Here is a 23,094-nt window from a genome sequence, read left to right on the forward strand (position 1 = left end):
ATTCACCCACTGGTGTGCATTCATGTGGGACACAAATATCTTCTAGTTCTTTGCCCACACAGGTCTATCCACAGAACTCTTCCCCAGACCACTTTGTCTCAAATTTTCCAGTCAAACTCCTTCCACATCCCTGACCATCCAGCCAGACCATTAGCAACATCCAATGAATTAGTATACAAATACAACTCTTGTCAATTCTCTTTCCAAGAAAAATGAACAACCAGGTGCATTTCTCAATGGTCCACCCACTGGGAGGATTTCCTTTAACCACTGTCATTCAGGGACATCCCAAAAAGGGGATGCAATGCCATACCTGTCCACATTCAGGTGGTACACACATATCATGCAGAAACATCTGTAAACCGGACCCAAGTTTTCTCTTCCTCAGTCAACTGACTGTAAGGAACTCCTGAAGAGGTCACAATTCTGGGCTGGGAAAGAGAAGGTGGCAGGAGTGGGGGCCATGGGCACTGGGACCACTTCCTTACCTAACTTTCATATGCCTTCAGGACCTACTCAGGTGCTATCTCATATATACCATTCCATTTTATGATGGAGTGCTATTGTGCATACCCAACTTATGGATTCAGGGGTCAGACAACACCCAGTTCATGATATGCAAATCAGGTCTTATGCTAATTTGGATAACCATGGTTAAGTGCTCAGTCTCTACTGAGGCCCAGTAGCAGGCCAAAAGCTGTTTCTCACAAGGAGAGTAATTGTCTGCAGAGGATGGAAAGGTTTACTCCAAAATCCTAAGGGCCAGCATTGTGATTCACCTACAATGGCCTGTCAAAAACTCCAGACAGCAACTGCATTTGCCACTGACACTTGCAGCACCATTGGATCTGCTGAATCATATGGTCCAAGAGGCAGAGCAGCTTGTATAATAGCCTAGACCTGATGCAGAGCTTCCTCTTGTTCAGGTTCCCACTCAAAACTAGCAACTTTACTACTTACTCAGTAAATGGGTCAGATTAATACACCCAAATGGGAAATTTGTTGTCTCCAAAATCCACAGAGACCATCTAGGTATTATGCCTCTTTTTTGATCATAGAAGGGGCCAGTTGCAAGAGCTTACCCTTAACTTTACAAGGGATATTTCAATATGTTCCACACCACTGGATGCCTAGAAATTTCACTGAGGTTGAAGGCCCCTGGATTTTTGTTGGATTTATCTCCAATCCCCTAACATGAAAATGCCTTACCAAGAAGTCTAGGGTAGTTGCTACTTCTTGCTCATTAAGTTCAATCGACATGATATCATCAAAACAATGGACCAATGTGAAGTCTTGTGGGAGGGAGAAATGATCAAAATCCCTACAGACAAGATTGTGACAGGGCTGCAGAGTTGATATAGTGCAAAGAGGTAGAACAGTGAAAGTACATTGCTAACCTTGTCAGATGAAAGCAAACTGTTTCTGGTAGGCCTTACAAAGAGCAATTGAATAAAAAGCATTTTCCAGATCAATGGCTGCATACCAGGGACAAGGGGATGTGTTGATTTCATCAAGCACTGATCCCACATATGGGAAATCAGCTGCAATTGGAGTTACCACTTGGTTAAGTTTATAATAATCCACTGTCATCCTCCCAAATCCATCTGTTTTCTGCACAGGCCAAGTAGGAGAGTTGAAAGAGGATGTGGTGGGATTCATCACCCTTGCATCCTTCAAGTCCTTAATAGTGACAATAATCTCTGCAATCCCTCCAGGAATCTGGCATTGATTCTGATTTACTATTTTTCTAGGGAGGGGAACTTCTAGTCCCTTCCAATTGGCCTTTCCTAACAATAGCCCCCTACTCCATGAAATGAGAGTCAATGTGGGAACTCTTCCGGTTGCTCAGTATGTCTATTCCAATTATGCATTCTAGAACTGGAGAAATAACTACAGAATAGGTCCAGAGACACACTGGACCTCTGTGAGATGGACCTGAGCTAAAATTCCATTGATCACCTGACCTCTTTAAGACCCCGCTCTGATTGGTGGACCAGAGTGACGTTTGGGGTCTACTGGAATTAATGTCACTTCTGAACCAGTGTCTAAAAATCTCCAAAATATCTGACCTGTTCCTTTTCCCCAGTGCACAGTTACCCTGATAAAAGACCACATGTCTCCTTGGGTAAGTTTGGGACAAAGATTAACAATGTAAATTTGTGGCAGTGTAACAGCGGCCTTCCACAAAAAGCACGAGGCATTCCTTTCATTCTGTCTCAATCTGTGTAACGATTAAGGGACAGTGACTCCTGTTTTATAACTCAAGTTAGACTTTACTTTACTTAACCTAGACTTGTTCTTTTTATACAGGACAAACAAAAATGTAGTAGGCTGCCCATCCATTGTACTTCTAGGTACCCCATGATCTACTAGCCAATGGCATAGTTCTCTGTTAGTAAGAGTATTTTGACTGCTGCTTTGACTCTGCTATCCATTATAGATAGCCCTTCCCACCTTGTCTTTGATGACTAAGTGGAGCCACATAGCTTCTACCAACTCAGCACCTGATCAACCCATTTTGTTTAATGATTCCATCTTAGTGACAGCAGTTCCCACAGTATTAACTAACCAAGAGAGAATGGTGGCTACAGATCTCTTCAGTGATGATGGAACTAGTCTCACAAATTTATTCCACACAGTTGTGGTAAAAGATGTGTCCTCTGGACGTTCCCTGGATGTGTGAGCAGGGCTTCCATGATAAATCCGCTCTAACTTTCCAATCTCACTAATCCTTGGATACCATCATCCACATTATACCAAGGCAGTTCCTACATTTCTGACTTAGATAATATCAGCCACTTGTGATCCATCTTTCAGCCAACCATCCAAACAAATGTTAATGCACTTTCTAACCACTGAAGCTAGAACACTGAATCCAGAATCTCTGTTTAGTGGGACTATATCATTAATTCAGCCTGATCTAGCTTTGTATTCCTTCCATCATTATCTCACATGTTTAATATACATTCTCACACATATTCTTCTGATTTCTGCCTAATCAAGTTGGCCTATAAGATTTATTTCCTTAAGGGGGATTGCTTCCACCAGGAGAAACAACAATGATTCCATTGAACTGGAATCTAAGACTGCCACCTGGTCACTTTGGGCTACTGATGCCCCTGTATCAACAAGCCAAGAAGGGGATTACTTTCCTGGCTGGGGTGATTGACTCTATCAGGGGGACATAGAAATACAACTATACGATGGAGGTAAACAAGATTTTTCCTGGAATATAAGAGATCCCCTTGGGCTTCTCTTAGTACTACTATGCCCTGTGATTAAAATCAATGGAAAACTGCAACAAACCAATCCAGGAAGGACTACCAATGACTCTGAAACTTCAGGAATGAAGGTTTGGTTCACACCACCAGGCAAAGAACCATGGCCAGCTGAAGATAAAGGGAACATGCAATGGGTAGCAGAAGATGATAGTGATAAATATCAACTATGGTCACATAATCAGTTACAGAAACGAGGAGTATATTGCTATTTTGTTCATGTTATATCATTTAAGTTGTAAAATATCAAGTTTAAGAGTGAATATTACCCAAGAACTCGCACCCTATACTGGACAGATGTAATGCACTTCCCATTGTATGTGCGACAGTTGAATATTGTTAGGTGAGGAAAAAATGTGTCTGTTATTGTTTTCTATTTAGAAATTAAGTATGCTTTAAGGTGATGTGTGTAGCTGCCAAGTTGACAAGGGGTGGATTGTCATGGTCAGGTTCCTGTGTCAACTTGCCCAGGTGGTGGTGCCCAGTTGTCTGTTCAGGTATTTGCTGGTCTGTCTGTTGATATGAGGACATTTCATGGACTTAAATCATGATCATGCTGGCTGCACCCACAGCTGATTGCATTTGCAATCAGCTAAGGGGAGTGTCTTAGCAATGAGTGATGCTTAATCTAATCACTGGAAGAGTTTTAAGGAGGATTCAGAAGAGAAAATCATTCTTCCTACTTCAGCCTGCCAGCCTCTTCTGAGAGTTCATTGAAAACCTTCATTAGAGCTGACCGTTTGTGGCCTGCCCTACAGATCTTGGGCCTTACATCTCCATGGTTGCCCAGCAAGCTTCTCCTGAGAGTTCATTGTGGACCTTCATTGGAGTTGACAGCTTGCAGCCTGCCCTACAGACTTTGGAGTCTACATCCCCATGGTTATGTGAGACACTTTCATAAATTTTATATTTCCAAATATCTCCTGCTGATTCTATTTCTCTAGAGAACCTTAGCTAAGACAAGTTGTTAAGATTTACATACGTTAATTGCAAAAGTATTTATATCTTCATATTTTCCTGAAATCAGGAAAATATTTAGTATCATAGGTCATTACTATAGCAATGCAGATATGTATAAGAACCTTCTACTTGATATTTTGAGAACTTTCACAGTTTTGACAGCTGACCAAATGGTATCTAAGTTAGTGTTAATGCTTAGAATTTAAGAACTTCATCGTCTGAATTTGTGGATGTTTTTCCTTGTTGTCTTAACTTCACGTTGGTTATGAAGCTTACTGTGCAAATACAGGCTTTACAATGATTATATGAATACTTTGTTTAAATATGCCTATGATTAAAGCTAACTAAGATATCCATTTTTGGTGGTTATAAGTGTATTGTTTGTTTTCTTAAAATAAAATAAAATAAATTTTAAAAAGGACAGTGTGAGAGGAAATCCTCCCCAGTGGCAGAACTTAGAGCAATGCACCTGGTTGTTCATTTTGTTTGGAAGGAGAACTTGCCAGAGGTGCATTTATATACTGATTCATGGGTTGTTGCTAACGGTTTGGCTGGATGGTCAGGGACTTGAAAAGAGCAGGAATGGAAAACTGGTGACAAAAAGGTCTGGGGAAGAGGCATGTGCATAGACATTTTGAGTGGGCAAATAACTTGAAGATATTTGTGTTCCATGTGAATGCTCACAGCTGGGTGACTTCAGCAAAGGAAGGTTTTAATAATCAAGTGGATAAGATGGTCCATCTTGTGGATACAAGTCACCAGCTTTCCTCAGGTACTCTTGCCATTGCTCAATTGGCTCATGAACAAAGTGGACTTGGTGGTAGGGAGGTTGTGTATGGGCTCAGCAACATAGACTTGCACTCACCAAGACAGACCTGGCTACAGCCACTGCTGAGAGTTCAATCTGTCAGCAGCTGAAACCCACACTATATATCTCACTATTCACCAAGATGTTCAGCCTGCTACCAGGTGGCAAGTTGATTACATTGGACCATGTACATCATGGAAGGGGCAGTGATTTGTTCTTACTGGAATAGACACATACTCCATATATGTGTTTGCATTCCCCTGCATGCAATGCTTCTGCAACAACTGCCATACATGAACTTACAGAATGCCTTACCCACAGTTATGGTACTTCACACAGCACTGGTCCTTCAGCCAGGGCTTCAGAACTCTCCTGTGGAGTTCATCTGGATGCTTCATCAGAGCTGCCAGTTTCACAGCCTGCCCTATGGCTTTTGGACTTTTCCATTCCCATGGTTGTGTGAGACACCTTTATGAAACTCATGCTTGCAGATCCCTCCTACTGGTTCAGTTTCTCTATAGAACCATAATTAACACGCCATGCATCTACCTTCACCATTTCTTTTCCCTCCACCTTTCACCCTCAGACACGTTCAGCCCATCGTTGGGATTCCTGAACACTGCTAACCTAAGGATGGCAGATCAGATCCCCTTAAAAACATAGTCTAAACCTCATATGAAGACTTGGAGTTGATGACAATTTTGTGAACTGATGAGCAGTTCTTTTGAAGAGGGATTGCTTGAGGAGATATCAGGGAGCTAGTTAGTAGAAAACAAACACAGTCTTTATCTTTCCCCTTTTGAACGGTAAAGAGAAAATCAACTATTCATCTTCAGATGAGTTGTGCTGGTTATCAATTCATTGCCTTTCAGGTGTGGATTTACTCTTTGTTCTTCCTAAATAGATCTAAGTTCCCTAAATGCTTTGACTTTGTCATCTGGCTTGGAAATGTTATCAGTGAAAGGCACACAAAGACATTGCAGGAGGAATAAAGTTTTCCTTCTAGGTTCCTGTGTGTTCATTTGGCAGGCTCCTGCAGCTCTTCTTTCTTTTCCAGTGTTTGAATTCTGCACTGCAGGGTGATTGGCAGTCCCAAACAGCTATCCAAGATTTTCTGCCTCTTTGGTGGCTTTGTAGCAGACTTCTTTTGGTGAGCAACTTGCCATGAAAAGATTTTTCCCAGAATATTAGAAGACAGAACTCTGGGCATTTCCACCAGCACAGTTCCCAATGACTTCTCTGCCACACACTGAACCATGGCTGTGCACTCCCCCCACCCCCGCAAACACAAATGAGGTCTGAGTCTCAGCACTAGGTGGGGAGGGATCTGCTCAATCATAAGTTTAGTAGTGACTGAGGCTACTAGTCTGTCTAACTGAATCCTTTAACAGCAATTTTAGAATATTGATTGGATTTGTTCTTTAATTCAAGGAGTCATTTGGAAAATTATTTTGGGTTACAACTGTTTTATTTATTCACTGCCTTTGAGCTTAATTAGACTTTTCATGATGACTCTCTACTGGGAAGAAAAGTTTAAGAATTTCTACAGGTGTACCTAAAAATTTCCCCATTTAAGTTCTCTGGGTTCTCTTTTAAATCCAATTTACACCTTACATGTCAAGGATGTAACCAATATTTGTTTACATATATATTCTCTCCTTATAGTTTTGAACATTTGAGATAAATAAGTAAATGAATTAAAGAGGTATGAATGAGCCTGCTAAAAACCCTTTGTTTATTACTGATTTATTGTCTATTATCTGAGACATGAGAAACATGTGTTTAGTTCTTTTGATATGATTTAATTTCCTCCATGTGTTCTCACATTTCTAAAAGCTTTGTTTTTTATGCTGGTAATATGATATTCAGCATTCACATTTAATAAATTAACATCCTTTGTCTCTCTTAATTTCATAGTTGAGATAGAAAATGCTATTTTTTGACATCCTACCTGGTATAGAATACCACTAATAATCCTTTTATTATCTATGTCTTATTTATATTTGTTGAGACTGAAGGAATTTGCATTCAATGTTTTAAAAGTACAGATCAAAATTTATCCTCAGACCCATGCACCTGCACAGCCACATCCTCCCTGCTGCTGCACACTCACACTCACAGACATAGGCATAGCATCACCAACCCGCTCCTATACCTGCATTGCAATACATCATCATACTGGTTTGCCTGACGTTGCACCCTGCCTCCTGTTCCACACCTATTCTGCACATGCATGGCTTTTGACTACTGAAAGAAATAAATTCCAAAGTTAAATAAATCAAGATATTTACATGCCACAAAGACAGGAGAAGATCACCAAGCTTATCATGATGGAGAGAGATGTAGCCCAGCCCAACAACCAAATTAAAACACAAGAGGAGACACAGACCTTGGAACAACTAATCAAAGATGTTCATATAACTCTACTAAATAAAATAAATGAGATGGCTAATGACATAAAGGAGATCAAGAAGACACTAGAAGAGCATAAAGAGGAATTTGAAAGAATAAATAGAAAAATAGCAAATGTCACAGAGATTAAAGAAGCTGTAGACCCAGTAAAATCATATGAGAGATACACAACAGTAGATTTGAAGAAGCAGAAGAAAGAATAAGTAAACTAGAGGACAGGATAACTGATTTCAAACACTCAAAACAGCAAATGGCAAAAAGATGGAAAAATTTGAACTGGATCTCATGGAAATGATGGACAAAACAGAGCACACATATATATGAATCATTGGTGTCCCAGAAGGAGAAGAGAAAATGGCTAGGAAAATTAGTTGAGGGTATAATGGGGGAAAGTTCAGAACCCTTATAAAGGACATAAATATGCAAGTCAAAGAAGCTCAATGAAATACAAATAGTATAATTCTAAATAGCCCTTCCCCAAGACACATGCTAATTAGTCTGTTAAATGTTGAAGAGAAGCAGAAAATTCTGAAAGCAGCAAGAGAAAAACAATCTACTACATCCAAGGGTAAGCACATAAGACTGAGTTCAGACTACTCAACTGATACTATGACAGTAAGAAGGCAGTGGTACGATATATTAAAGATCCTAAAAGCGAAAGACTTTTAGCCAGGAATTCTGTACCCAGCCAAATTGTCCTTCAAAACTGAGGGAGAGATTAAAGTTTTCACAGACAAACAAGTCCTGAATGAATTTGTCAACAAGAGATTAAAGAAATACTAAAGGAAGTTCTGCCAGTTGAAAAAACAAACAAAAACAGGAGAGGGAGGTCTGGAGGAGGACACAGAATTGAAGAGTACCAGTAAGAGTACCTTAAAGGATACAAAGAAAGACAGGAAAAAGAATATATAGATCTGATGAATGACATCCGAATGATAAGATGGTGAATTCAAGAAATACCTTTTCAGTAATAACTTTGAATGTTAATGGAACAAACTTACCAACTGAAAGATACAGCTTGTCAGAATGGACTAAGAAATATAATTCAGATATATTCTGCTTAAAAGAGGCTCATCTTAGATGCAAAGATACAAATAGATTTGAAGTAAAGCATGGAAAAAGATGTGGAATGTAAGTTTCAACCAAAAGAAAGCAGGAGTAGCTATACTAATATCAGGCAAAATAAACTTTAAATGTAAAGACATGATAAGAGAGAAAGTAAGACCCTATGTATTAATTAAAGGGACAATTCACCAAGAAGAAATAACAATCATAATGTTCAAATCCCAGTCAAGGAGTTTCAAAGTACATGAGACAGACATTGGCAAAATAAATGGAGCAGTAGCTGTTTCAACAATATAATAGGAGACTTCAATACACCACTCTCCTCTATAGATAGTACAACTAAACAGAAGATCAACAAGGAAATAGAGAAGCTAAATAATTTGATAAATGAATTAGACCTAACAAACATATATAGGTCATTGTACCCCAAAACACAAAGGTATACATTCTTCTCTAGTGTTCATGGAACATTCTCCAGGTTAGATCATACGCTGGGGCACAAAACATGTCTTTATAAATTTAAAAACACTGAAATAATTCAAAGCACTTTCAATGATCACAATGGAATGAAGCTGGATATCAATAACCACCAAAGTACGAGAACTTTCACAAATATATGGAGATTAAATGACACACTGTTAAACAAGAAGTGGGTCAAAAAAGAAATTGCTAGAGAAATCAGCAGCTATCTGAAGACAAATGAGAATGATAACACAACGTATCAGAACATATGGGATGTGGAAAAGGCTGTGCTGAGACAGAAATTTATTTCCTTAAATGCCTATGCTAAAAAAAAGAAAGAGCAAAAATTGAGGACTTAACTACTCACCTGCCAGGAACTTGAGAAAGGACACCGAACTAACCCCAAAGCAAGTATAAAAAGAGAAATAACAAAGAATAAAGCAGAGTTAAATGAATGGAAGAATAAAAAAATAATGGAAAGAATCAATGAAACCAAAAGTTGGCTCTTTGAGAAAATCAATAAAATTGATGAGCCACTAGCAAGGATGACAAGAAAAAAAAGAGAAAGGATGCAAATAAACAAAATCAGAAATGAGAAGGGGTGCATTATCAGAGACCTTGAAGAAATAAAATAAATCATAAGAGGATACCATATGTCAAGAAACTAGACAACTTAAGATGAAATTGACATATTCTTGGAAACACACAAACGAACTACATCGACTTGGGAAAAAACAGAAGATCTCAACAAACCAATTATAAGAAAAGAGATTAAATCAGTCATCAAGAATCTTCTTACAAAGAAAAGCCCAGCAAGGTGGCTTCACAGGGGAATTTTATCAAATATTCCAAAAAGAACTAACATCATTCCTGCTCAAATTTTTCCAAAAATTGAGGAAAAAGGAACTCTACTTAACTCATCTTATGAAACTAATCATTTTAATACCAAATGGGTAAAGATGCTATAAGAAAGGAAAACTACAGCCCAATCTCCCTAATGAACATAGACGCAAAAATTCTCAACAAAATACTAGCAAATCAAATCCAACAACACATTAAAAGAATTATGCACTACAACCAAGTAGGTTTATAACAGGAATACAAGGACATTTCAACACAAGAAAATCAGTCAATGTAATACAGCACATTAACAAATCAAAAGGGAAAAATCACATGATCATCTCAATCAATACTGAAAAAGCACTCAACGAAATTCAACATCCTTTTCTGATAAAAACACTTCAAAAGATAGGAATCAAAGGCAACTTCTTCAAAAGATAAAAGGCATATATGAAAAAATGATAGCCAGCATCATACTCAATGGAGAAAGACTGAAAGCTTTTCCCCTAAGATCACGAATGAGGCACAGATGTCCTGTCACCACTATTATTCAACATTGTACTAGAAATTCTAGCTAGAGCAATCAGGCAGGACAAAGAAATAAAAGGCATCCAAACTGTAAAGGAAGTAGTAAAACATTCATTATTTACAGATGTCATGATACTATACGTTGAAAATCCTGAGAAATCTACAAAGTTACTTGAGCTAGCAAACAAATTCAGCAATGTGGCAGTATAAAATTAATGTGCAGAGTGGGCAACGGTGGCTCAATGGCAGAATTTTTGTCTGCCATACCGGAGACCTGGGTTTGAGTCCTGGAGCCTGCCCATGCCAAAAAAAAAATTAATGTGCAAAAATTAGTAATGTTTCTATGCATAAGCAATGACCTATCTGAGGAGCCATTTAAGGGAAAAATTCCATTCAAATAGCAGCTAAAAGAATCAAGTACTTAGACATTAAGTAAACTAGGGATGTAATGGACTTGTACACAGAAAACTACTTAACATTGAGAAAAGAAATCAAGAAGATCTAAATAGGTGCAAAGACATTCCCCACTTATGGATAGGAAGGCTAAATATAGTCACGATGCCAATTATACCAAAATTGACATACAGATTCAATGTAGTACCAATCAAAATTCCAACAACTTACTTTGAAGACCTGGAAAAGCTAGTTACCAAATTCATCTGGAAGGGAAAGAGACCCTGAATAGCTAAAAAAAACTTCTTAAAAAAGACAAGCAAAGTGGGTGAATTAACACCTCCTGACTTTAAAACTTTATTATAAAGCCACAGTTGTCAAAACAGCATGGCACTGGCACAAAGATAGAAGTATTGACCAATTGAATCAAATCAAGAGTGCATATATAGACCATCAAATCTATGGTCAACTGATTTTCAACAAGGCCTCCAAATCCACCGAATTGGGACAAAATTGTCTTTTCAATGAATAGACTTGGGAAAACTGGCCAAAAGAATGAAAGAGGACACTTGCCTTATGCCCTATATAAAAATTAACTCAAAGTTGATTAAACACCCAAATATAAGAACTACCACCATAAGGCTTCTAAAAGAAAATGTGGGGAAACATCTACAAGACCTTGTAATATGAGGTAGCTCGCTAAATTTTACACCCAAAGCACAAGCACAAAAGAAAAAGTAGATAAATGGGAAATCCTCAAAATCAAATGCTTTTGCACCTTAAAAGACTTTGTCAAAAGGTGAAGAGGCACCCAATTCAATGGGAGAAAATATTTGGAAATCACATATTGGACAAAGGATTGATATCCTGTATGCATAAAGAAATCATACAACTTAACCACAAAAGAACAAACAAACCTATTATAAATGGGCTAAAGACATGAATAGGCATTTTTCTGAAGAGCAAATACAGATGGCTCAAAAGCACATGAAGAGATGCTTATTTTCATTAGCTATATGGGAAATGCAGATCAAGACTGCTGTTTCGTGTCCCTACTACATGTTTGATTTGGCCTACAACATCTTTAATCTCTGGGATATCTGCTATTCTTCTATTTATTCTTTCAAATTTCTCTTTATGCTCCTCTGGTGTCTTTTTTATCTCTTTTATGCCATTAGCTATCCAATTTATTTTATTGAATATAGTTATATGAGCTTCTCTGTTCAGTTGTTCCAGAGTCTGTGTCTTCTCCAGTGTTTTAATTTGGTCATTTGGCTGGGCTGTATCTGTCTGCATCATGATATGCTTAGTGACCTTCTGTTGCCTTTGAGCCATGCAAATGTCTTGATAAAGTTACTTTGGAAGATGATTTCCTTCAGTAAACTAAAGCTTTGTGTCTTCAGGATGGATGTTGAACAGAATGTGGGACACACCAATGGTATGGAGTAATGCACCCAGGACAACTTTATGCAAGAACTTTTAACAGCCTAACTGAATACTGTGATCTAGCTCTATCAATTTATTTCTGTTGAGAACTTCACTTACAAGCATGAATACATATAAAAAAATTCAACTTTCCATATCACAACTAAGTAGCAGGAAACTTTCTGTTCTCATGACACTTTCCCTTCCTTTTTCTATTACATATGCATTTTTCCCATTTTAAAACACCACTATACCAGGAAACAGAAGAAAGTAGATATCAATCAAAGGTCTTTCAGGTCAATTTCAAAAGTACAAGTTAACGGCAAAAATTACCAATGAAAATTAGAAACAGTTTTGACTGCATAAAAAAGAAACTATTTACACAGTCAAAGGAAATATCAGCATTAGTGAAAATCGGTAATCTGTACTATGAGGAGGTGAAAATGTGGCTTTCCTGTCTATTGCTTTTAGAAAATTCAGGCAGTTATTCATTCTTTTATTGAAAAAATAAAGAAAAAATTAGATGCCCTACACTATGACAGGCCATAAGTATAGAAAGTTCATGCTACCTATAACCATCATTTATTGAGACATGAAAGATGCTAGAGGCCCATTATATGGACCATTGTTCACCCCACATTACATCCTAAGAAGGGAAGATTTAATCATCAACACCATTTTGCTATTGATTGAAATAAAAAAGATCACATGCCAAAATATGTGTGTGTGTGTGTGTGTGTGTATCACATGCCAATATTAGAATATTAGTTGCTTTGATAACAACTTAACTTCAATAATAGGCACAAACTTTGTTCCTATATCCCTTTCCCCCATCTTTGTGCAGTACTTGTCATAAATTACATGTTTATACATTGAGTCTGACACCACTGATTCATCATTACACATTGTGCATATGTCTTTTAGATGCTGTAGGAAGTAAAAAGTTTAGTTAAAAAACAAAAATACTTAGTACTGCATTTTTATCTGTCTATGTCCTGACCCTCACCAAAGATCCTTATTGCCTTATGCAGCTTCAATCTATTGTCTATTGACCTTTCCACCTGTAAAACTCTAAAAAAGCTCTTTTTTCCCCTAAATATTTTAGTTTGTATTTCCTTAAAACAAGGAGACATATAACAATACACTTCTTGTCCATCAAAATCAGATTTCATTGATACAATAATGTCATCTAATCCGCAGACCCCATACAAATTTAGCTGATTCCCCAATAAAGTTCCTGTCTTCCAGCATCTCAATCTGGAATCACATGTTGCATTTGGCTGTCTCCTTCAATCTGGAACAGTTCAGTCTTTTCTTTTTTTGATGACTTGATGCTTTTGATGAGTACAGACCATTTACTTTGTGAAATGGTCTTTCATTTGGGTTTATTTAATGTTTCCTCTTGATTAAATTCAGGAGATATATTTTTTGTCAGAAATACCATAGAAATGATGCTGTATTCATATTAGTATATCATATCAAGAAGCACACGTTATCAATTTACCCCATTATTAGTAATGTTAACTTTGATCACTTGGTTAGAGTAGAATCTTCCAAGTTCTTCCATTAGTGTTAATCATTAAAAAGTACTTTTTAGGGGTGCACGGGTGCTTCAGTGGTAGAATGCTTGCTTTTCATGTGGGAGACACAGTTTCGATTCCTGGATCAGGCACCCAAAAACAAAAAGGTACTTTGTGAGGAGATTTGTTGAGACTACATAAATATCCTGTTTTTATCATATTGTATGACTCAAATTGTTGCCAAGTAATGAAAGTGCATCATTTCTTCTACTTGGTTCAAATTCTACTGTAAGGAAGAGGTTTTTATTCTCTGTTTGCTCATTCATCCATTTATATCATTACGGATACATGAATTCTTACTTTATCCAGTAGGTTACAATATATTACTCTCATCATTTATTTTGATGCTGAAATTTTCCCAGATTTGGGAATCCCTTCAAGATAGCTTCTGTGTCCTTTTGACATGTCCTCATCCATTTTTTAAAAAAAGCAGTTTTCATGTGATATGTTCACATGGTATACAATACATCCAAAATCATCCAAAGTGTACAATCAGTAGTTTTTAATATAATCACAAAATTGTGCATTCATTACCACAATCAATTTTAGTACAATTTCAGTTCTCAAAAAAAGAAATACCCAATACTCTGTCCACAGTACTAGATAACCGCTAGTCAAATACTGTTTCTCTAGGATTATTTATATTTACATTTTATATGAATGGAATCATTTGTATAAAATGATAAATTTTATAAATTTGCATTTAATATTTAGTCCTCCAAAAAGAAAAAGCCCATACGCTATCCATCTGCAGTCCTAGGTAACTGCCAGTTAAAATCTATCTCTCTAGGACTATTCTTTTTTTCTTTTACATGGTCAGGCACTAGGAGATGAATCCCAGGTCTCCAGCATGGCAGGCGAGAATTCTGCCACTTAGCTACCATGGCCCACCCTCTAGGACCCACTGAGCCACCATGGCCCACTCTCTAGGATCCACTTAGCCACCATGGCCCACTCTCTAGGACTATTAAATTCATATTTTATACAAATGGGATCATAGAATATGTAGCACCTTATGTCTGATTTCTTTCACTCAGCATAATCATCTTTTAATGATTTTTTTAATTCAACAAATTGTAGGTTTACATAAAAGTCATGTAAAAAATACAACATTCCCATATTCCCCCCTATTTTTGACACTTTACATTGGTTTGGTACCTTTGTTATAATTGATGAAGGAATATTAAAATATTACTATTAACTAAGCCTATTGTTTACATTAGGTATATTTTCCCATATACTAACTTCTTATTAATACCTTTTAATAGTTACGTACTTTTGTTATAATTCATGAATGACCATTCTTATACTTGTACCATGAAGCAGAGTCTTTGCCACAACTGGCCTACTCTGTTATATACTCACAGTTTTTCTGTCCAAGTTATTTTCTAGTAACAAACATGATCCAAAATGTCCTTGTTCAACCATATTCACAAGCATAATTTACCATCTCTTTAGATCTCTTGTACGGCCAATCTAGTGATGACAAAGTCTCCTGTTTCCTTTTGTCTGGGAATATCTTAATATCTCCCCACATTTATTTTTTTTAGCTGAATGTAATGTACTTTTTATTATGCCATAATATGCATTAAATTTTCCAGTATAATCATTTGAAAGTGTACAATTCAATGACATTAAGTGTATCGTGATATTCAGCAACCATCATCCACCAGCACTTGGTACAAGAACTTTTTGCATCCCCCAAAATAAACTCTATCTTTGTAGATTGACCTGCATGAGGACTCTCCTTCAGAGCTTACCTATACAAAGAGTTTAAAGACCAGTTCCGAGAAAACCTGTAGGGGCCATGTTAATCCTTTCTGTACATTTGTCTTTATTCAGAGGTGTATATGTGGCTCTAGGAATTGCCCAATTCCACAAATATGCATGTGTACCCTTCCCCAGGAGAGTTTCCTCCTAATTCCAATCACTACACTGTGTATCCCACAGACAAAAATCTCTTGCCCCAGGCAGCACTTGATGCTCTCCTGCAGTATTCTGTAGTGGAGTTCTACGAATTGTCTTCTACATGCAGGGCAAGTTCTGGAATGACAAGTCCCTCAGGTCACCACCAGGCAGACCCGGCCAACACACATTCTCCCAGCATGTGCATGAGTCACTCATCTCCCTCTGAAACAAAAACCATGGATAAGCATTGGGAGTGTGGGTGGCTCCATATCAAGCCAGTGAGGGACAGTGGAGGGGACTGCCTGGCAAAACAAGGTCCTCCCACTTTTAAAAAGCCTTCTTCATTGAGCACTGGCCTTGTTATTGGCCCTGCAGTCTTTTAACTGATCCTTGGAACTTTGATAAAGTTAATTCTGCCAGTACCACTTGATTGTTCAAAGTTTGGAGGGGAACCTACCCAACACAATTGCAGAGTGTGGGGTTTTCCCTTTCTTTCAGGCCTCTCTCTTGTCTAGGATTTTGTTTGTTAGGTGTTTTGAAGTTACCCTGTTTAAAAGAGTTTGGCTGTCCTCTGTTACTCAAAAGACAGATCCCCCTCTACTGGTAGAACCCAGTGATGGAGCCCTAATTACAGTTAATGATGATGCTGCCAAGCTCAAAAGTTCCCAGTCCAAGTCCACAGAGAGTCAGCCAGGTACGGGGTAGGCAGGAAGGACAGAATTTGGGCCTCCTGAGACCAACCACTACCTCATCCTTCTTCCTGGGATTGTGGACTTGAAGGCCAGAATCACAGAGCTTTAGCCAGAACTGTGGAAATGGCCACTGTAAGTACAACTCCAAATTCTACTCATCATAGATGCAGGTGGCCCTGTTGGGATGACCAATGAAGACCAAGGAGCAGAGGAAACACAGGATGAGGAAGATGAACAGGATGTAGCTCAGAGTCTGGATGTTTCCCTTGACTATAGGGGAATTTCTGTGTTGCACAAAAAATGCCCAGAATTGCAGCAGTGAGGAGGGAGAAGCACAGAGTTGTGCAGGCCAGAGCTGCCCCCCAAGGATCTCCATAACCCAGGAAGGACATGGCCTTCAGCAATCTCTGAAGTACTCAGGTATGGAGAGTCTCAGATCCAAATCTGTTGAGAAATCCTGGTGACCACTAAAACATAAAGATTCGTGATTAGAACTCATTTTCATAGACAGTTGTGTGATGTTCGGTACAGTCACCACTACTACACCAAGGTTCTCTACTCACTGTGAAAATGTAGGAGAGTTGCCCATAATGCTGATGCTTAAAGTCAGAGAATATAAAGACAAGGATCCTGAGTAACAGGATGAAATGGGGATACCAAGGATGAAGAACTGGGCTCTGATGCTTTCTGGTGCCTATTGCAAACTGGCCTGGGTTCTCAAGAAACACTACACAGATTCACCTCGGATTTGTAGGTTCCATAATTCTTATCTTTGTTGAGTAATTTAATACCTTTGAAAAATACTTTATCCATCCCTAAATGGGCAAAAAACAATATCTGCATATGGGCATCTTATGAAAATTTATATAAATAGCATAGAAAGTACATAACAAAATGAGTTAAATGCAGACAGATCATCATCATTATCCTATTTGCCCTGAACTTCCAGATGTCTTCCTCACTTTTATCCATCTATCAGTAACCTCTGCTTCCTCCTTAACTGCTCCTCCTTTCTCTCATCGTTCTCACTAAGCTGTCATCTGGATTTTCCTGAGCTGAAGGATGACAGATCAGATTCCTTTAAAAACAAAGGTTAAACCTAAAACCCAGACTTGGAGCTGATGACAGTTTCGTGAACTGATGAGCAGTTGTTCAAAGGAAGGAGGGCTTGAGGAGATATCAGAGAACCAGTTAGAAGAAAACAAGCACAAGTCTTTATCTTTCTAGCTTTCATCTTGGTCTATTGAATGGTAAAGGGGAAATCTACAGCTCCCATAGATTGTTGTTCTGGTCAGCAATTTATTGCCTCTCAGCTACAGATGCACCCTTCATTCTGCATAAATAGAATGAGCCCTTAAAATGCTTTGCCTTTGTCATCTGGCATGGAAGTTTTGTCAGTGGAAGGCACACAAAAGACAAGGCTGGAGGAAAAGTGTTTATTTTGAGGCTCCTGTGTGCTCACGTGGCAGGTTCCTGCAGCTCTCCTTGCTTTTCCAGTGTGCATATTCTGCAGTGCACGGTGGTCAGCAGCCCCAGAGAGCCAGCCATGGTCTTCCTTCACCAACTGCTTCTTTAGAGGCTTTGTAGCACACTTCTGGTGAAATACCTTTCCAGGAAAAGTTTTACCTAGCATCTTATAGGGCAGAAATCTAGAAGTTCACCAGCACAGCTCACCAATGACTTCTCTGCCATTCAGTGAACAACAGCAGTGAACTCCCCCCCCCCATTGAGGTCTGAGTTTCAGCCCTAATTAGGGAGGGGTCTTCTCAATCACAGATTTAGTAGCTGCTCCTTTTATCTATTTCTATATTTTTTAGATATCTATTTATTTCTCACTTACAAAACTCTCACTCCTTCAGTCTCCTATTATAGTTAATAATTTCTCCATATTGAGATTTCCCTGTTCATATTAATATGAGGTTTAACTCTAAGACTGGACCCTGACTGGTAAACTGGTCAGGACTGTCTCTTGCCCAGGCTGAAGAATCTGAGACAACATTGCTGGCGTTATGGAACAGGGACTAAGTGTTTCCCATGAGGGTGTTGTGTGCCTGGTTTGAAATTGCCCTGTTCCATCTTAACCTCAGTAGGGACACCTACTGTGGGGCTCTGTGCATCCTCCTATGGACAGGGCACTTGCTGACCCTGTCATGCATGCCATTTTACTCTGTGGCAACAAAATTAGCTCCTTGCATGACACTAGTGAATTGACATGTGTTGGAGAAGATAATTTCCTCAAAGGGGTTGCTGTCCTGGATGCTGTTATTCATTTTTAGGGCCTAATGGGATGGAGAAATTGATCATCAAACATGTTTTCCTATTTGTTTTTCACCTGGGCACAGAGCCTCAGATGTAGAGCCCCAGGGAAGAAATGGTCTCTGGATCTTCATTTTCTCTGAAGGGAGGGAAAGGGGTTTGGTTAAAAATAGAGTCAGAATAATTCTGTAACCAACAAGGGATTTAAAAACATTTCTAACTAATACACCCATATATACACACACACACACACACACACACACACACACCTGTTTTGCTTTCAGGATTACTCTAGTTCTAGACAAGGATAAGAAACCATTCTATTGTTTCTATTGTGCTCACTCAATGTCAGGTACACCCCAGTTAGTCTATTTTTGCTCTGTCCTAGCACAGATTTAGGCAGCTGGTTCATACTAGCCCTGCCTACTTCACACTTAATCACAGACTGAGGACTATGTCTGACATTTACGAAGCTGTTTCTATGATGTTTCCTCTGATTTTTATTCTCCCACTTCTGCTGTTTCCACTCTGTGGGTGCAGTTTGGATGATCCTGGCTGCTTTATGAAAATGAAGCCCAGTGTACACAAGGATGGAGATTTGATCATCGGTGGTTTTTTCCCACTTTATACATTTTTAAGAGAGTTGAAGTGGTTTAATTTGCGTCCTTTCACGGATGTGATTCTCCAGGAGTAAGTAACTGCTTTTTTTTGTATTTTTTTCTGTATGGTGGTGATGGGTGATGAATGAGGTCTGTGTCATATGCACGCTGAAAGTACTCTACGTTACAGAACCCTGCCATACTCTGTTGTTGTCTGTAACTAATGTATTTTGAATCATCTTACTGATGTCTCTCTTTTCAAACTGGAAGTGAGAAATCCTTTTCTTCCCTTTGGTTTCTTTTCCATTTTCTTTGCCCTTCCCTACACCTGATAAAGGTCTTTCCTACATCTCTTTCCTCCCTGCTTCTCAGCCAGCTGCCACAGTCCCTGACCTCACTGTTTTGCCATGGCTGTTCCAGGCAATGGAGGGGTCCCCAGGGGAGGGGTAATTGAGAGCCCTCAGACACACAGGGTGTGGGCTGGAGCTGAACCTCAGAGGCCACAGCAACTACTCTTCTCTACATTATTAGAATATGTCAGCATTTCTTCATTTGACTGGAAAAATTGCTAATAATCCTATAGAGAAGCTGCTAGTGTCAAAGAATTCCTAGGACCAAAACCCGTTTCATTTCAAAAATATCTGTATTTTTTTATTTGTGCTAGAAGGGCCGCAAACCTCCCAATCCTGATGGCCAGCCCAGAGTAAGATGTGTCTCATTCATTAGATTTTTCCCTTTATTTAATTCAGTTTCACTTACTGCTCTAGGGACAATGGGGATTGGACTCTATTTCAGGGTTTTATTAAGTGGGTTTTATTTCAGCAAACTCTTATTTTTAGTTTATACAAATTTTAGTTCCTAGTTCATGGTGCTGTTGATATTCACTGTCGATCTGTGTGTCAGCTTCAGGATCTCAGTGAGTTTAAGTCAGGAAATGTGAGCTCTTGAGACTCTGCAGGAAGGGGTATGTTTGATTTATATGGTTGCAAAAGGCATATAAGATTGGAAAAAGAGACATTTTTCCAAGTTCCAGTGTGAAATACTGAATTTCTTTCCATGATCTGCTTATCTGTTGAAACATTTAGGGGTCCCACAGTCCATTACAGGAGGACTATTCAGAGATACGTGTATCTCTGCCTGTCTGCACTCAAAACCATATTGGGGTAGGCCACGGTGCCTCAGGTGGCAGAGTTCTCACCTGCCATGCCAGAGACCTGGGTTTAATTCCTGGTGTCTGGCCATGCAGAGGAAAAAAAAACATGTTTACTATTGAGCCAAACTTTTAAATCTTCCAATATGCTATAAAAATATGAATTTCTTTTAAAATTAAATTAAGATTTTCTCTATTCTTTATGTTGCTTTTCTTACCTATCATTATATTGATTATATATTTGTATATTGAGAAGTAAATATCTACTTTTTATACTTTTATTTTACAGGCATAGAGTAATCTACCTCCTAATTTATATTACGTCTATATGTTTAGTACACCAATGTGAGCACAGGGGACGTCCTTAGCAAAGTTTTTTGCACACTTCTCTGATTACAGTACACAAATTCTTAGGAGCAAAAAGGGTGATGTAAGTGTGTATACATTTAAATGCTTGTATTCATATTTCCAAATGAATCTGGTGCTTTCTTAATGGAAAAATTTACAAGCTCACTAACACATATGAAAACAACCATTTCTGTCACATTTTCTGCACTTCTAATATTAATATTTGGATTGGTCAATTTGTCTAATGTGTTTTTTGCACCTAATTTTTTTTAACTTTTTTATTGTACAGTATAACATACACACAAAGCAAAGAAATAAAAAAGCAGTAGTTTTCAAAGCACCCTGCAACACGTGTTTACAGCACAGATCCCAGAGTTTGTCATGGGCTACCATACCATCCTCTCATATTTTTCCTTCTAGCTGTTTCAGAATATAGGAGGTTAGAGGGCTTAAATACTTTTTTGTCATAATCGATGTTTTTCCTTCTTCTTTTGTGAAAAATAGCATCTATACAAAAAAGCTATAAATTTCAAAGCACAGCGCCACAATTAGTTGTAGAACATATTTCAGACTTTGACGTGGGTTACAATTTCACAATTTTAAGTTTTTATTTCTAGCTGCTCTAAAATACTGGAGACTTAAAAGAGATATCAATTTAATGATTTACCATTCATATACATTTGGTAAGTCCTATCTTCTATGTATAATTCCACTATCACCTTTGATCTTTCTATACCTCTCTTTAGGGGTGTTTGGGCTATAACATTTCTAATTTTTTGATATTGGAAGGGTCTGTCACTAATATGGGGTAGGGAGATGGAACTATTTGATGTTCTGGAGAAGCTGGGCTCAGTTTCAGAATTTATCTGGACCAGGGATCCATCTGGAGGTTGTAGGTTTCTGGAAAGTTACTCTAGTGCCTGGAACTCTTGTGGAATCTTAGATATTGCCCTAAGTGTTCTTTAGGATTGACTGCAAAGGTCCTGATTGGGGGTTGGCAGGTTATGATAGGTAGCAGGGTCTACCTGAAGCTTGCATAAGAGCCACCTCCATAGTAGCCTCTCGGTTCTATTTGAACTCTCTCTGTCACCAATACCTTATTAATTATACTTCTTTTCCCCCTTTTGGTCAGGATGTAATTGTTTATCCCACGGTGCCAGGTCTGCATTCTTTCCTGGGAGTCATCTCCCACATTACCAGGGAGACTTTCACCCCTGGATGTCATGTCCCATGTAGGGGGGAGGGCTATGATTTCACTCGCGGAGTTGGGCTTAGAGAGAGTGAGGCCACATCTGAGCAAGAACAGAGGTCCTCCAGAAGTAACTCTTAGTCATGCCTATGGGTAGTCTTAGCTTCTCCACTGCCCACATAAGCTTCACAAGAGTAAACCTCATGATCGAGGGCATGGTCTACTGATTTGAATATCCCTAAAGTTTGACACAGTATCAGTCACAGTAAACCTGATGGTAAGGTTTAATAGTTCTGTATTCTTTCTCCCCTCCCTCAGGGGACTTTGCCAATACTTTTTATCTGCTTAATATACTCTAGGATATTTCCAGATATTATAATAATCTGTACAGGATTAAAGGACCTCTTTCTTATTCTGTGCTTCCCGTGTTTGAGGTGTTCAGATGAGCTACACAGATAGGTTGAATTAGATTATGCATTACAGAAAATTTCAGTTCCAGATCAAATAAACCTTTCTTCCATTGTGCACCTAATTATTTTTTGCTGCCTTGCCTTTTCTATACCCTTTGTCAGTTTTTCTAGTGGTTGGTAAATCTTGTTAGAGCATTTTCTATACTTAAAGAAAATTGAACTCCAAATCTGTTGCAGATATTTTCCTAGATTTATAATGGCTATAGAAAACTTTCCTCTTTTTTTTGCTGAAGAAATGAAACAACATAGTTTCAGATTAGTCCGATCTCTTTGTCTTTTTCCCTTACTCTTTCTTTTGTCATGCCACCCACTATTTATGACTTTTTAAATATAAATTGTAAGCATAAACTTATTTAGCTGTATAACACTATCTTTTCTTTTTGAACTCTTTAGATTACCTGGATTTACTTTTTATTGAATAGTGAATAGATATACGACTTGATCTATATTTCCAAAGAGTCAGATTTCACCATTAAATTAAAAACTTTTCCTCCTTCTAGTGTTTTAAATACTGTCTTATGTTATGCAAATTCCTTTTTTTATACACTAGTCTGTTTCTTTATGCTTTGGACCATTCCCTACACTTTTTTGTATGTCCTGGATAAAACAGAATTATGTTGTACTTTTATTACTAATTTAAAAATATATAATTTTGTTACTTGGAAATTCATTTTACCTCTTATTGTATTTCAACAATTTTTTGAATATTCATTCTTTCAGGACACTTTAAA

The sequence above is a fragment of the Tamandua tetradactyla genome, chromosome 23 (assembly GCF_023851605.1).
Source record: "Tamandua tetradactyla isolate mTamTet1 chromosome 23, mTamTet1.pri, whole genome shotgun sequence".
Taxonomy (NCBI): Eukaryota; Metazoa; Chordata; class Mammalia; order Pilosa; family Myrmecophagidae; genus Tamandua; species Tamandua tetradactyla.